This window comes from Homalodisca vitripennis, chromosome 7 (genome assembly GCF_021130785.1).
Source record: "Homalodisca vitripennis isolate AUS2020 chromosome 7, UT_GWSS_2.1, whole genome shotgun sequence".
NCBI classification, from domain to species: domain Eukaryota; kingdom Metazoa; phylum Arthropoda; class Insecta; order Hemiptera; family Cicadellidae; genus Homalodisca; species Homalodisca vitripennis.
In genome coordinates, this window is record NC_060213.1 from 80,956,874 (window position 1) to 80,969,975 (window position 13,102).

Genomic DNA, 13,102 nt, shown 5'->3' on the forward strand with positions numbered 1-13,102 from the left:
AAAAATACCTAATTAATTGAGGTATTTTTTATTCAATCTTAGTCACATATTCAAATAACTTTTCCCGCAACCAGAAAAATATACAACATACTTACGATTAGTCAATAAGGAGATGTAGGCATCCAGAGTAGTTTTTAGTGGGCATCTCATAGAAAAGTGCTGAATATAAAATTTATATGTATTCATAACAAATTTCCCCTACAAATATTGAAACTGAAACATTTTATCTTCACAAATTATACTTCTTCAAACCATAAATCACAAATAAAACACTTGTAAAACACTGTAACTCCCTAAACCTGTAACTCATGTACACATTGCCAGAAATCCACATTTTAACCGTAAGCAGTTTTAAGTGGGCCTCAATACTAACTTGTTCTAAATTCAGAATTTAAACTCCTTTAGAATAATCCAAAAAATATTCGTTTTAACCTTTTCTGTCTCCAAAGCAATCATCTTTTGGTTTGAGTTTTCAAAGAAAAACATCACAACCAGTACTGACTGCAACACGTTTGAAGAGCCAGAGAACTGATAATTAAATAGTTTTAGAAACACATTGAGAATTTGATTACAACAGAGCAACGGTTGGTGACAAGGATAATGTATTATAGTTACTAACTGCATAAAAATTAAGCAATGTTGTATTTTTTTACGTCCAAGTTTAGTCCTTCAATATTACAAGTGATTACTATGTACTTGTCCTAAATCACCCATTTAGGAACACTTCAGCAATTAAAACTACTTAACGAAAATTCCTTAAGTAGAAGTATACGTGTTTTTATTCACAAACCAGGAGTCATTAAAGACATCTTTAGAGATTTAACGTGAAATTAAAAATGCAGGTAAGGTGGAATGGCATTTGCTTTTCATTCAAGACAGATCATACAAAGTACACTCTCCGTCTCCAAGTAAGATATGTTATTCCTCATATCTCAAGGAAAACTTTGAACCAACTCAAGATATTGAACTTATTGTAAACGAGGAACGAATCGAAAGAAAATACATTTGTACAAGCTTCTGTAAATAACGTTTGCACTTGCATTTCTCAAGAGAAACCAATCATTACTATGAGAATTATTATTGTGGTTGAATATGTAATAATGCAAATTACATTGTGGTTCATAAGTTTCATAAGAGTTTCGACTGGCTTCACACATGCGAATGGGTGTTTAAACCTATGTGCAAACTTTAAACAGTTTAACTAATCAAAATCCTGCGTACCCTTGGCATCATTGTTGGCTATTATGTATTCACCTTTATACTGAAATAGCATGTAGGGTAAAACATAATTACGAAACATAATCATCCATATCTACATAATTGTAGACGTCCATGAGGTGAGAATGTTACATTTTTGTTAAACTTAGATCACGGTGTGAAAAATGGTGAAATGATTTTTTTTATAGTGGACTGGGATACTAAGTACCCCACAATATGATAAAACAAGGGTTATCACAAAACAAAATCAAATTAAATAATACAAAATATCGTAAAACTCATGATCTACGTTTGCGATTTCCGTAAACATATGTTTTAATTACTAAAATTCTCTTAAGAGTTCCACATCAAACGTTATAAATTATATCTCTCTATATAAAATTCGTAAAAGAAACAAGAGGCCTACGCAATTTTTATTTGCTACCACCCACTGAAAATCTTTATGTATAGGCCATATCTTAGTGGGTATTAAATGTAGCCTACCATTTTGTACTCATCGATATCTTATTGCTACCATATCTAGTCTATACCTCGTATAAGTAAATTGACGCATGTTGAAATTTTTAATTATCACTGGGTGAAAAGCCCACATCCCCCCACTAATCCTATGTAAATGTGGCATGTAACTGAGGGTTCATTACATTATTCTACTTACACAAAAAACACAAAAAGTAATTTAGAATATTATTTTTAAAAGCATTAATGCATTAGTACATCTATCCAATACTGTTTCAAGCCAACCCTGATGCAAATATCCTACTGATTACATTATAAAATTAAATGCCAGTAACATCACACGATCTGAAGATTTGTGTATTGGTATTGATCATTCCTACTAGAGCGAAAACTAACCACAGTTAAGGCAATATTGTTGAAATAGGTAAACTTATATTTACTGAACGTTTGATAACCAACCTAATGTTATTACTCTATCTCATTAATAAATATCTGCTTATTGTTTACACATGGAAGAATAATTTAGACACAATACTACATTTTAAACACCCGAGACCTTGATGTAATTCTTCCGTACCATGTTGCATAACCCGAGGATATCGTGAATAGACGCTGTTTAGCTCTGCTGGGTTTCCCGCGACCTTCGCTAACATGCAATTATTTCCACCTCGAACAGAAAAACAAGCTAGGTTCCGAGAAAACTTCTCAAGATTCGCTCACATGTTTGCCTATTCAATGCACTGTAATCTACCCGGCGCGCGTTTTTATGACCTTCTGCTGACCTACGATATACGACAGGTCGTGTTTACTTTTCCTGATTCCACTCACAATCATCAATTTCACAGATATTGTCATCATCTTGGTTACACAACTCGCAACGACACAATTGGCTGTAATCTTACAAACTTTGAATGAAAGATTGTTCAGTCGACGAAAATACAATGCATGTAAACACGTAGTTTTCCTTGATGAGAGAATGAAAATGCTTAAACCCCAATAGTAACCATAAAATATAGTATATTGATGCACACAATTAAAAATCCAACTATAGCAGGATTGGCGCCAACATACAGGATTGTTGTTTTCATAACAAAGTCAACGTATGTTTAGCTAACTTAAAAATACATTGTGCTTTTAAATATAGGTACATGAATTCCATTAGTGTTACAAATATAAAAAAAAACTTTAAAAAATTAAAAACCACCACCTATAAAAATTAATCAAGACTGAAAAGTCATATTACCAATAATAAAATAAAGGGCGTCACAGAACTCCACAACAACGTGCAATATGTTTCCCATTATGATTGCAACAGCGGCAATTGCTTTGACGTACATAACTCCCATTTATTGGAACCAAGTTGCACTATATACGGACACAATCTGTTTTTTTTTTTTCTTATCAACAGAGGAATTCCATCTAAAAAATAAAGCGATTTTCAGCTGCGGTAATTTTAATGAAGGGATTATAAAATTGTTAAAATATTGAAAAAATATTTTTTTCTTCACATCACATGTTTATTTCTTATCACACTTGCAACGGAACATAAATATTAGCTGCATCACTGTCAGACAGACAGCTCGTAGCTCTCAACCTAATAGTCGGTCTATAAATATTTGGTTGACGCTTAAGTAATATTTCAGTTACGCAAGACTATACTCGCACTTTGTAATAAAAAATAAACTATTTTCTACAGTACTTTTTCAACAACACGGTGCGATTCGTTTAACTTTTTTTACATAAATCCCTTAGGAATATCCACATATTACTATCTACTTTTAACAAGTACAGTACAAAGATTATAAAAACATTACAAAATGCAATAAACATTAAAGTTATCTCTACTCACGCAAACGCTGAATGATAAATCTTACCTGTAAAAAAATGAAAATATTATAATAATTTATGACCAAATATATGTTAAATAACAATACCATATATGTGTTAGCACTTACTTCGGATCTAAAATTCAATTGCAAGAATGTAGGAAGTAAACCATCCGGTTTATCTATGGCCACAACCGGGTGAGTTACTAGTTCTTCATTTCTTAGTGCAGCAAGGTGTCACTTTCCCTGACGTTATGTCGATTCAGCTATAGCACTCCTTACAATGGTCTAGCTAGAACTTTTACGCCCTTACAAGGCAGATAAATGTACTAAAAATTTAGGAAACATTAACTTAGTAATTTTCAAAATAACTTTAAATACTTGTATCTCAATCAATTAAGCAACTTTCAAATAAACGTATAATTAATTTATAAACTAAACTAACATTTCACGAACGTCAATTTCTGCGATGATGTAAAGTAATTAAAACATTATTGGCACCAGTTGACACGTCGAACCAATTGAGTTAACGACGTGAGTTTGATTGGCCGAAGTGGGCAGTGGACAGGTTAATTGGCCCATGTTGAATCATACAGGTGGGAAAGCTAACCACCATAACCTTCTTCATCCGATGACATTCCCAATATATATATATTTACTTTTGAAATAAGAATGATTTTTCGTAACTCTTAAAATGTCCAATCAATTGGAAATTAAAGTAATATATTCAACTATCTAGGAATAAGTTTATTGTTTTTAAACCTCTGACAGTTCTTTCCCGGTTTTTCTATAGACGAATCGTCAGAACGAAACTTCTGCTTTAGAATCTCTTGAGAACATTCTACATTTTTCCACACATAATCACAAAAATAAATTATTCCACGAATAGTTCCAAGTAAAACTGGTTATGAGACACTCTTCGTGATAATTCTGGGTAACGAAAATGGTTAACTTTAAGGATTTAAGTAAAGAATATCTTATTTTAACAGCCGAAGTGTGGCTTAACATGAACCTGAAGACCAACTACTTAAAGGTGACTTTCGAACCACCACCAATGACTGGAAAAGCGCACAGCTTGCAAGGAAACGATCGCTCAGCGGTCACCTGTCCAAGGAGCAGCCATGCTCGACTCGGTTAAATTGCGATAACCGCTGTACCCACTAGACTCTGCCATTTACTGAAGTGTCCACATCGTCTATCATTACCACACCACAGTACGTAATTATTCGTACATTTTAGATTATGCCTACAACAAAGATTAGTGAAGGACGGATTACGTTGTAGCTACTGCGGTCGTAATGTACTTCACACAAAACAGCAGTTGACTACATAAACAATAAAGTGCGAACTCTAGAGAACATGAAAGGAGCTGCAAAGACTATTGTTACAGTCAGATTACTACCAGAGTGTTGTCCATGACTGCGAATAGTATTCCACGTACTCTTTCAAATGTATTGAAATTAGTCAGATTTACTTTGCTCCGTAAATAAGGGATAGTACGATATATGGAAGACTTCCAATACGGAACTGGAGACATTTACATTTTTGTAACCGTGAAAGAAGACAATGATTACTGTTAGCGCCCTTAATGCCAGAGAAATTTAGATAATAAACATCATGATATAACATTACTATGCAAATACTAACCGATTAATACTGATGACATATATTATAAGTTTTCTACACGCGGATAAAAAACATGCACCTGAAAATCTCGAGAATAATACAGATTCAGTAACAAAAAGGGCTGTAGCAAAAATTACAACCAGTGCATCGAAAAACAAAATCTTAATACTTGTTAGGGTTTCTTGTTGGTATATAGCTGATATATAGGGTATAAAGCACCTTTTTACCGGTATAGTATAGCTGGTATTTTTGGACTAATAAAAATACAGTCCAAAGTAATTGTTTAGATAAAAATTGTAAAATATTTAATTTTATTTACTAAAAAAATAGTAAATTCATCTATTGAAGAGGTTAAAGTCTCAATTTCGCTATCTATTGATTTAACAAAAAAGCAAACTTACAAATCAAAATAATTAAACTCCATTATATTAGGAATACACTAAAACTTTTAATAAGAGGTATGGAACTACATTGTAGGTCATAAGGTATAATGAAAAAGGAATTTATAATTACAAAATAAATATTCACGTGGAGACGGCTCAAATGCTACACACACAAGAACACTCTATTCCATAACTTATCCCTTGTATACTATTTCCAGTGCTTTGTACTACTTTTGTTCAGCCGACAATACAGTTGGAGCACTGATATAGCTATCCGTATTGACCTCACACCTTTATGAATTGATTTGCAAACAGCCTGTTGAAAATAAAACGAAAGAAAGCTGTGCCGAAAATGTAGTATTTGTATACTTCAGGACACAATGATACATGAATAAAAAAAGACCTGTACACTATGATATACATTCGTTCTTTGTTTAACGCCTGTTAATGACGATGGGTGATTTAAAAGGATGTTATACATTTGCCGTCAATAGGCCGTATAATAGGAGTTTTAACACCTGAAAGAGAGCTTAGATTTCAATCCCTGAAACGTAGTGTTACAATTCATGTAACATAAACGTCCGAAATCTAATTATCCTTTTCGTGATTTCGTTATTTTATGTCACCCACTTTAAGTCCGTTATTATACTGGTAATGAGGTATATAATTATAAGCAGAGGGTTCGTACTGACTTTCACTCGTATTGGAAGCAAACAAGCCTGACAAATAGAACGATGGCGCCTCAACTACGTGTTCGCTTACTCCGGCATCAAGACTTCATTAGGCAAATACAGCGTCAACAAAACAAACAACAATCAACACTTGGTAGCAAACTAAGCTAACATTAATTGATGTAGTCTTTAAAGTGCGATGACAACTAACGCATCACTTTCTACATGAATACTATTAAGAAACGAGTACGGTAATAAGGTAATATTGTGTAACTGTTATAATTATGAAATTCTATAAATTCAAAACAAATATAGAAATTAAAACTCAGTTAGGAATAAATGATACGAATTCAAAGCTCTAAGAATAACAAGGATATAACTTTAACAATATTCAATATATGAAAACAAATATGTCAAACCGGAATAATTAAAGAATATACTAAGGAGTCGTAAAAATATGGAAAATCTTCAATAATGTATTTACATATCTGTAGGTCGTAATCCAACTTTAATTTTTATGCACTAATATCTACGAATTTTTATTTCAAAAATCATGTTATGACAACGCAAAGTGGCAATACGAGTTTCGATGTAGGCCACCTTGTTAAAACACAAGGTAAAGGCTCAGTTACGGAAATCCTGTTTATAGTAAATGCTGGATATCGACTATGCGATCTGAACTCTTTTTTAGCATACGCCATCATAGCACAGAATATACTTAACTCAATTCCCTATAGAACCCTTATTCTAAAACTTGAGCTACGTCAAGATTCCATTCGAAAAAAGTGGGAATTGGCAATAAAATTGAAAAAGTACCGGTTGCAACTCCAAAGTTACTACCGCTTGGCAGTAATAACTTCTCAACTGTTAATCGATTAAGCTCTTCAACAAATTATCCAGCTCCTAAGAGCGAAAAGTTAAAATAGATTCGAGTGATTAATACGAGTAAAACAGTTTCTCCATATTTGGCAACATTCTGAACTTAGCGGCTATTCATTTCTCTCCAGATTATAATGCAAGTAAAACAATGTATCGTAAAACGTGTCAAATATATAAGTAAAGTACTCAATTAATAAATTCTGCATTAAAATAAACAAAGAATGGCGTATAAATGATATTATAAAAATGAACACAACCAATGGCGCAAAAGATATATTAATACAAATCAAAGTATACGAATTAATACAACCATACACTTCAAGCTAATAATATGATATAATTATTAATTTTTTAAATAAACTATATATAATAAATACTCAGTCTCGGCAGTGTAATACTGCCGTACATACATGCAAGAGAAGTCCATACTAAAGATCTGACAACTGGAGTGAAGAACTTTTCTTTCCAAAAATAGATAGCGGAACAGTTCTTGACATATGCCGACCGACAAATACAAAAATAGGTGACCGGACTCGTCGTCCCCGATCAGTTCGAACTAGGTTCGGTAAATGTCAGGGTTAACCCCTGTCATACAGGAAATTCACGATCCCACTGGTTCTACAAAACACAACAAAAAATATAGCTGGTCACTAGGCGTATATTCTAACAAGTCTTCGTAGCTCTATTTGAGATCGATGGAATATAAAGAATTTCTTATAGTGTATAAGAATGAATTCTATTTTCTTAATATTATTTGTGTAAACAAATTGAAACAAACTCAAACTACAGCCTTAACTGCCCACCGAACACTGGCCTATGCGACATACCAAACAAAATAAGTCTGTAAAGTACAAGGTAGAAAGTATTACCAACTGGGCGTAGTAAAATCACCTCCTTGGTGGAAACAATAATCTGATCTTTAATCGATACTCATTAATGTACTAATCAAATAAGAAGTTAATTATTAGTATGTAAAGAGTACATGAATATTTATATTTTTAAAAAATACGGCTTTAGAAGTTTTTACTCCGTACCAATCAAAAGGTGGTCCTCCGCAGTAAACCAAACCTATAGATATATTACCCTTTTATCCAAAAAGCTGGAAATTTGCGGTTAGTGATGTGGCGCTCCTGGACATCCATGAAGGAGCCCGGATATAAGCTGATTTTTTGCTCTACGCAATGTATGTATATACAAGCCAGAAGTAGACAATCTCTTACTATAATTTGACCCCATCGTAGAACTGAACAATTGCAACAACTACAAATAAATCCTTATTCGAACTGACGAAGGAACACAAGTAATATTTCTAAGGTTTCTTCTTCAAAGCCTGAAAGTATACTAATTAGTTCGTTACGAATTTGGGCTTAGTTAAAACTTCTGCTACGAGGTACAGGACATCCATCACTTTTGAGGGTTTTCAATTTCTCCAATTAATCCACTCTACACGGTATAAATTGGCATAATCTTTATGAAATTATAGGTAAATAAAACGCCCCCTTCCCCTTAACACAAAACCTCGAAATGGAAGATCGTATATATGAAAATTCTATGTCGAAAATAAGGGGTACCTTTTAACGTTCTTCTAATAAGTATCGGGTTCACGACTGGAACACATTCACTAAATAGAATGACACTAAAACTTTCGTCGGATCATGAAATGGACGGATCCTCTTGTATTTTAAAAAGTGTTATGGCGGTGCACTATACAAATTGCCCTTTTCAGAAGAAAGTTTTACGTCAAAAACTCTTTGAATGCGCGGAAAATCCGAAAACCAATAATACTCAACTTTGCTGTTATAAGAGACACGGCGAAATGAAAAGAAATTAAACACACAAAAAGCAATACACCAATGCCCGCAACACAAATAATAAACACACGAGTATAAACACTGGCGAGTCTTCTCGTGAAAAATAAATATTGAATACAAGCTGTTAAATTGTGGTTAGTAAACGGCAGCGTGTTTACCGTAGTTAATGTAATAAGGCTTTCAATGTTACGTCCACATCGTTCTTCTGCCTGAGACTTGTGTCCATGTTTTGACACTGTTTATTCTCACATTAACTAACATTTCACTCAGAGGAATCCACTGGTGTGTAATTCAATATATAAATCATATACAGTACGAGCTAATATAATGCGCAACTTGTATATAATAGATATGCGATTTACAAAAGGATAGCGGTGAATGTGCACAAATGGAACAAATTAAAGTCTTTGATAAAATCCAATTCCTCCGGCAGCAAAACCGAAAAGAAATGAATTCATTTCAACTCTGATGCGAAATATTTAGCTTTCAATATGACAGCCGATTCAGCCTACCGCTACCGGGTGGCTGAGAATTGGTTCTTGAAAATAATGGAAACTGATTGGAACATTATTAAAGAAGTTTTCTGAATGCCGCAGCTGGAATATTGGCTTTTTAACAAATAAGAGCTTTCTGAATGAAATAGGATTGACGCACCATCAATTTGGATATTCGGGAAATACTAAAATATTACTGATAGCTGAATCATATACTACCATTGTTACTAAGATTTTTACACGATACGGATTCAAACATTTCATTTAAATGACTGAAACGACTACAATCTGAATGCTTACTTCCAGAAAACAATTAGGCCTATTAGGGTTATTACTAACCTGTGACATTTCATAAATCATAAGCCATTAATTTATTATAAACTATTCCATAAGTTGCCTATAAAAATTGTTTTATTTATCGTAATTTCATAAAACTACGATAAATGTACTGGTGTACTGGTTACTACGAGTCTATTTCTATTTAATTACCTACTTATTCATATCATTGCCAATTTATAAATACATTACCTGTAAAAACCTAAAGTAATCATTATTTTACTCCCGTACAATGTACTTAAAAACATACATTGTTTTCTCTTTCGTATTGCAGGTAGCCCAATTAAAATTAATTTCTGTCTTCCAAAAGACTAACATTTAGCTGCGTGTCAAAGACACGTTTATACGTTTTGGAAGCTCATTCCACGATTTAAAATCTGTAAGGAAGAAAATTTAACTTTGGCGAGATCTGAACTTTTATAAATGTGTACTTTAAAACAATCTTCGTTGACATATGCTATTAAGACTTAACCATACAATTTTGAGAGACACTTTGTTGACTTTCGAACAAAATTGTAATGAAAAGAGGCATTTTAAATTCAAATTAGTAGTCAAATTAATTTTATTTATCAACAAACTTTTCAAAAATTGTAAAAATCAGCAGTAGACACAGCAGTAGATTGTACCTACACGTGTAAGACAGAATTGTTTCCATCACTATAAATGGCGAAACGGCATCAGAAGAAGAATTATTTTCATTAATTCACATAAATTATAACTTAATTTTAAATATGGTTCTAAGCTTTTTACAGATGAATGTAATAAAGAACCCCCAGGTTGCAATACATCCTTTTAAATTCCAATTCGCTGTAACTGATTACTTAAAGAAAGAATATATTAAGTCAGTAATTAATAATTTAAGAGTACAAACTTTATATATATATATTTATGTCTTAGTACATAAATAGCAATTTGTTTATGTTTATAATTTCTACATTATTCTAACCAATACCTAACTAAGGTTAGATCCATACTCAATACTGTTGTGTTATGTGTCGCATCTAAAATGTTTGTGATCTAAAAACTTTATGTGATTAAAGCCCTTTTTAAATATTCCAATACACCTTGAGAGAAAGTGTTCTGAAACTGTCTCAATCACAGAGTCAAATCAAGAAGGCATTGAAACCGATGTAATCTTTCTCAACGCGTGCAATGTTCAGAATAAGGGAACAGTACGTGACCCGCTTCGACGTTCAGTGTTCTTTATCTATCTGGAGCAGAACGGCATTCATGTGATCAAGAGAACACTCTACACTCACACACATATGCATTCAGCACATCCACATCAAGCACTATGTAAATTAATACGTCACTATTTAAAAGTGGCTCCTTCTCTCGGAATTTAAAAAAACCTCACAACTTGTCACTCCTTCTTCTTCCTCGTTTAGACCACGGTGTTTTGCTTAGTTGAGTAATCTGGGGAAAGTCAGATCGCCAATTTTACGCCTAGTGGCTTTTACCGACGCAACTGTGCGCATCAGTGGGAGAGACGTTCGTCATTTTTCTGGCGGTTATACCAGCCAACATTCCCTGAGGCTGTTGGGTCTCTTAAAAGTTTCTTACAGTAATGGTGAATAACACCCATAGAGTAGGCTGTACACAGTAGCAGCGTGAGAACAGACAAGTATTAGCGAGTGACTTGGCGTCAATACTCAATAAGGGTTTACACTGAGTGATGTGAATGTCTCAGCATGTGTTCAATATGCTCCCTAACTCTCCCTAGCGAGATCAGAATCTTGTTCAATTTCATGAATCAAATTCTTGCAAGAATAGCGACCAAAAAATGTTTGTTTCCCATATACTATTGGCGTTTTCGGCAGAAACTGATTAACAAATTCGTGCAAAATCTTTAGATATACAGAAAACATTAGCTACGTATATATAACCATCAGCTGGTGCATGCAGTACAGTACCTACGTCTATCTCATTACGGATGCCACACGCACGATATTGTCTGTAACATTATTGATATTCAGGTGGTACGTAGATACTGTGGTGCGTGGTTTGTACGCTGAGAGGATGGTACTAGTTAGAACCTGTCATTGAGCTTAGAGCTTCGTAAGGGGCTGAGCTCTCCCCATAGGGTTCACTTCCGGCTGGTTTATACCTTCTAGTTTAACCCACACTGGGTACAGCAAAAACCGAGATGTCACTTAAATCTGGGCAACCTTATGGATGTCTAGGAGCGGCACATCACTAATCACAAATGCCGAATTTCTGGGGCGCAAGGGTAATTCTATAAGTCTAGTCTATTGCGATATATGACTGTTGGAGTTGGTACGGTTCGTTCCCTTGGAGACAAAAGTTCTTGCCAGCCTAGACATATGGGTGTGCAGCAACCCCCTACCTGCTCTGACTGGAGAGGCTGGTTGAGCTACCTTTCCCTTCTTCAGAGGAGGCGGCCCCTACCCTCAAATTTATTTACCCAACCAGAATATCTTGTCACTCCGGAAGCAGCGCAAAGGCCCTTATAGAACTAGGTGCAATGTTTTAAGCATCTTTTTCTAAGAGGAAAAAAGGGCAGAGCTATACTATCCTTGCACTAACTTCCAACGAGCTTTCATCACTGTTTTGATGCCATTTACTAAATTTTCCATGTTTTTGACTTTTGATAGAGCAGATAACGACCCCGAAATAGATTTCCGAAAAACTGGCACCGACGGACGGGACTGGCGAAGTGGCGGAAGGTAGTGCTCCTACCTAGCCGCGCATGCAAACTACACCTCCAGACCCACGGGCATACAAAACTCTAATTTCTGTACATGTAAATACATTTGTAAACCTGTGAGCAATAGTTCAGTTTCATCTGTATATGTGCAGCTGTTAATTTTAAGAAGCAACGCGTAAAAGCATCAGTGCACATATCCTACTATGTGGTATGCGATCTTTTATCCATACCATAACGAATCTTTGATCACTAATTCCTTTCTTACTTTCGTTTCTTTCGAGCGCAACGTTCCCATTTATGTTTTTTACGGGTGTGTTATAAAATGACAAAATGTTATAGAATCGCATTCATTGAAAACTATGAAATTCGTTACAGAACCAAGAATACAAAGTCACGAAACCTTCAATTTCACTTGCAATCATAATTAATATACTACATGTTCATTGCGGAAGACGCATTAATGTGACACGTCTAGGAACAGGGTATTATTCAGTTTAGAGCCGCAGTTATAGTGTTAAAGCAACGATAAAAATTACGTTGGAGTACTGTCTGATGTTTGGGGATTCAGAGAAACATTAATTCCAATGGAATGTATACCTTTATTCAACACAACAAAATTTATCAGTATCAGTCTGAATTCTTTGAACCGTTATCTCTAAACAATCGTCATATGAAACCTAATACGTTTTTGCCGCGAGGCTGCCTTCTAACTAACCATTACGTACAGCAGGGAC

At 34.3% G+C, this 13,102-nt stretch overlaps 1 protein-coding gene across 1 annotated transcript in view; it reads left to right on the forward strand.

Moving 5' to 3' along the window:
* The window catches only part of LOC124365993 (furin-like protease 2), a 305,992-nt gene that overhangs the window by 18,178 nt on the left and 274,712 nt on the right, over positions 1 to 13,102 (forward strand).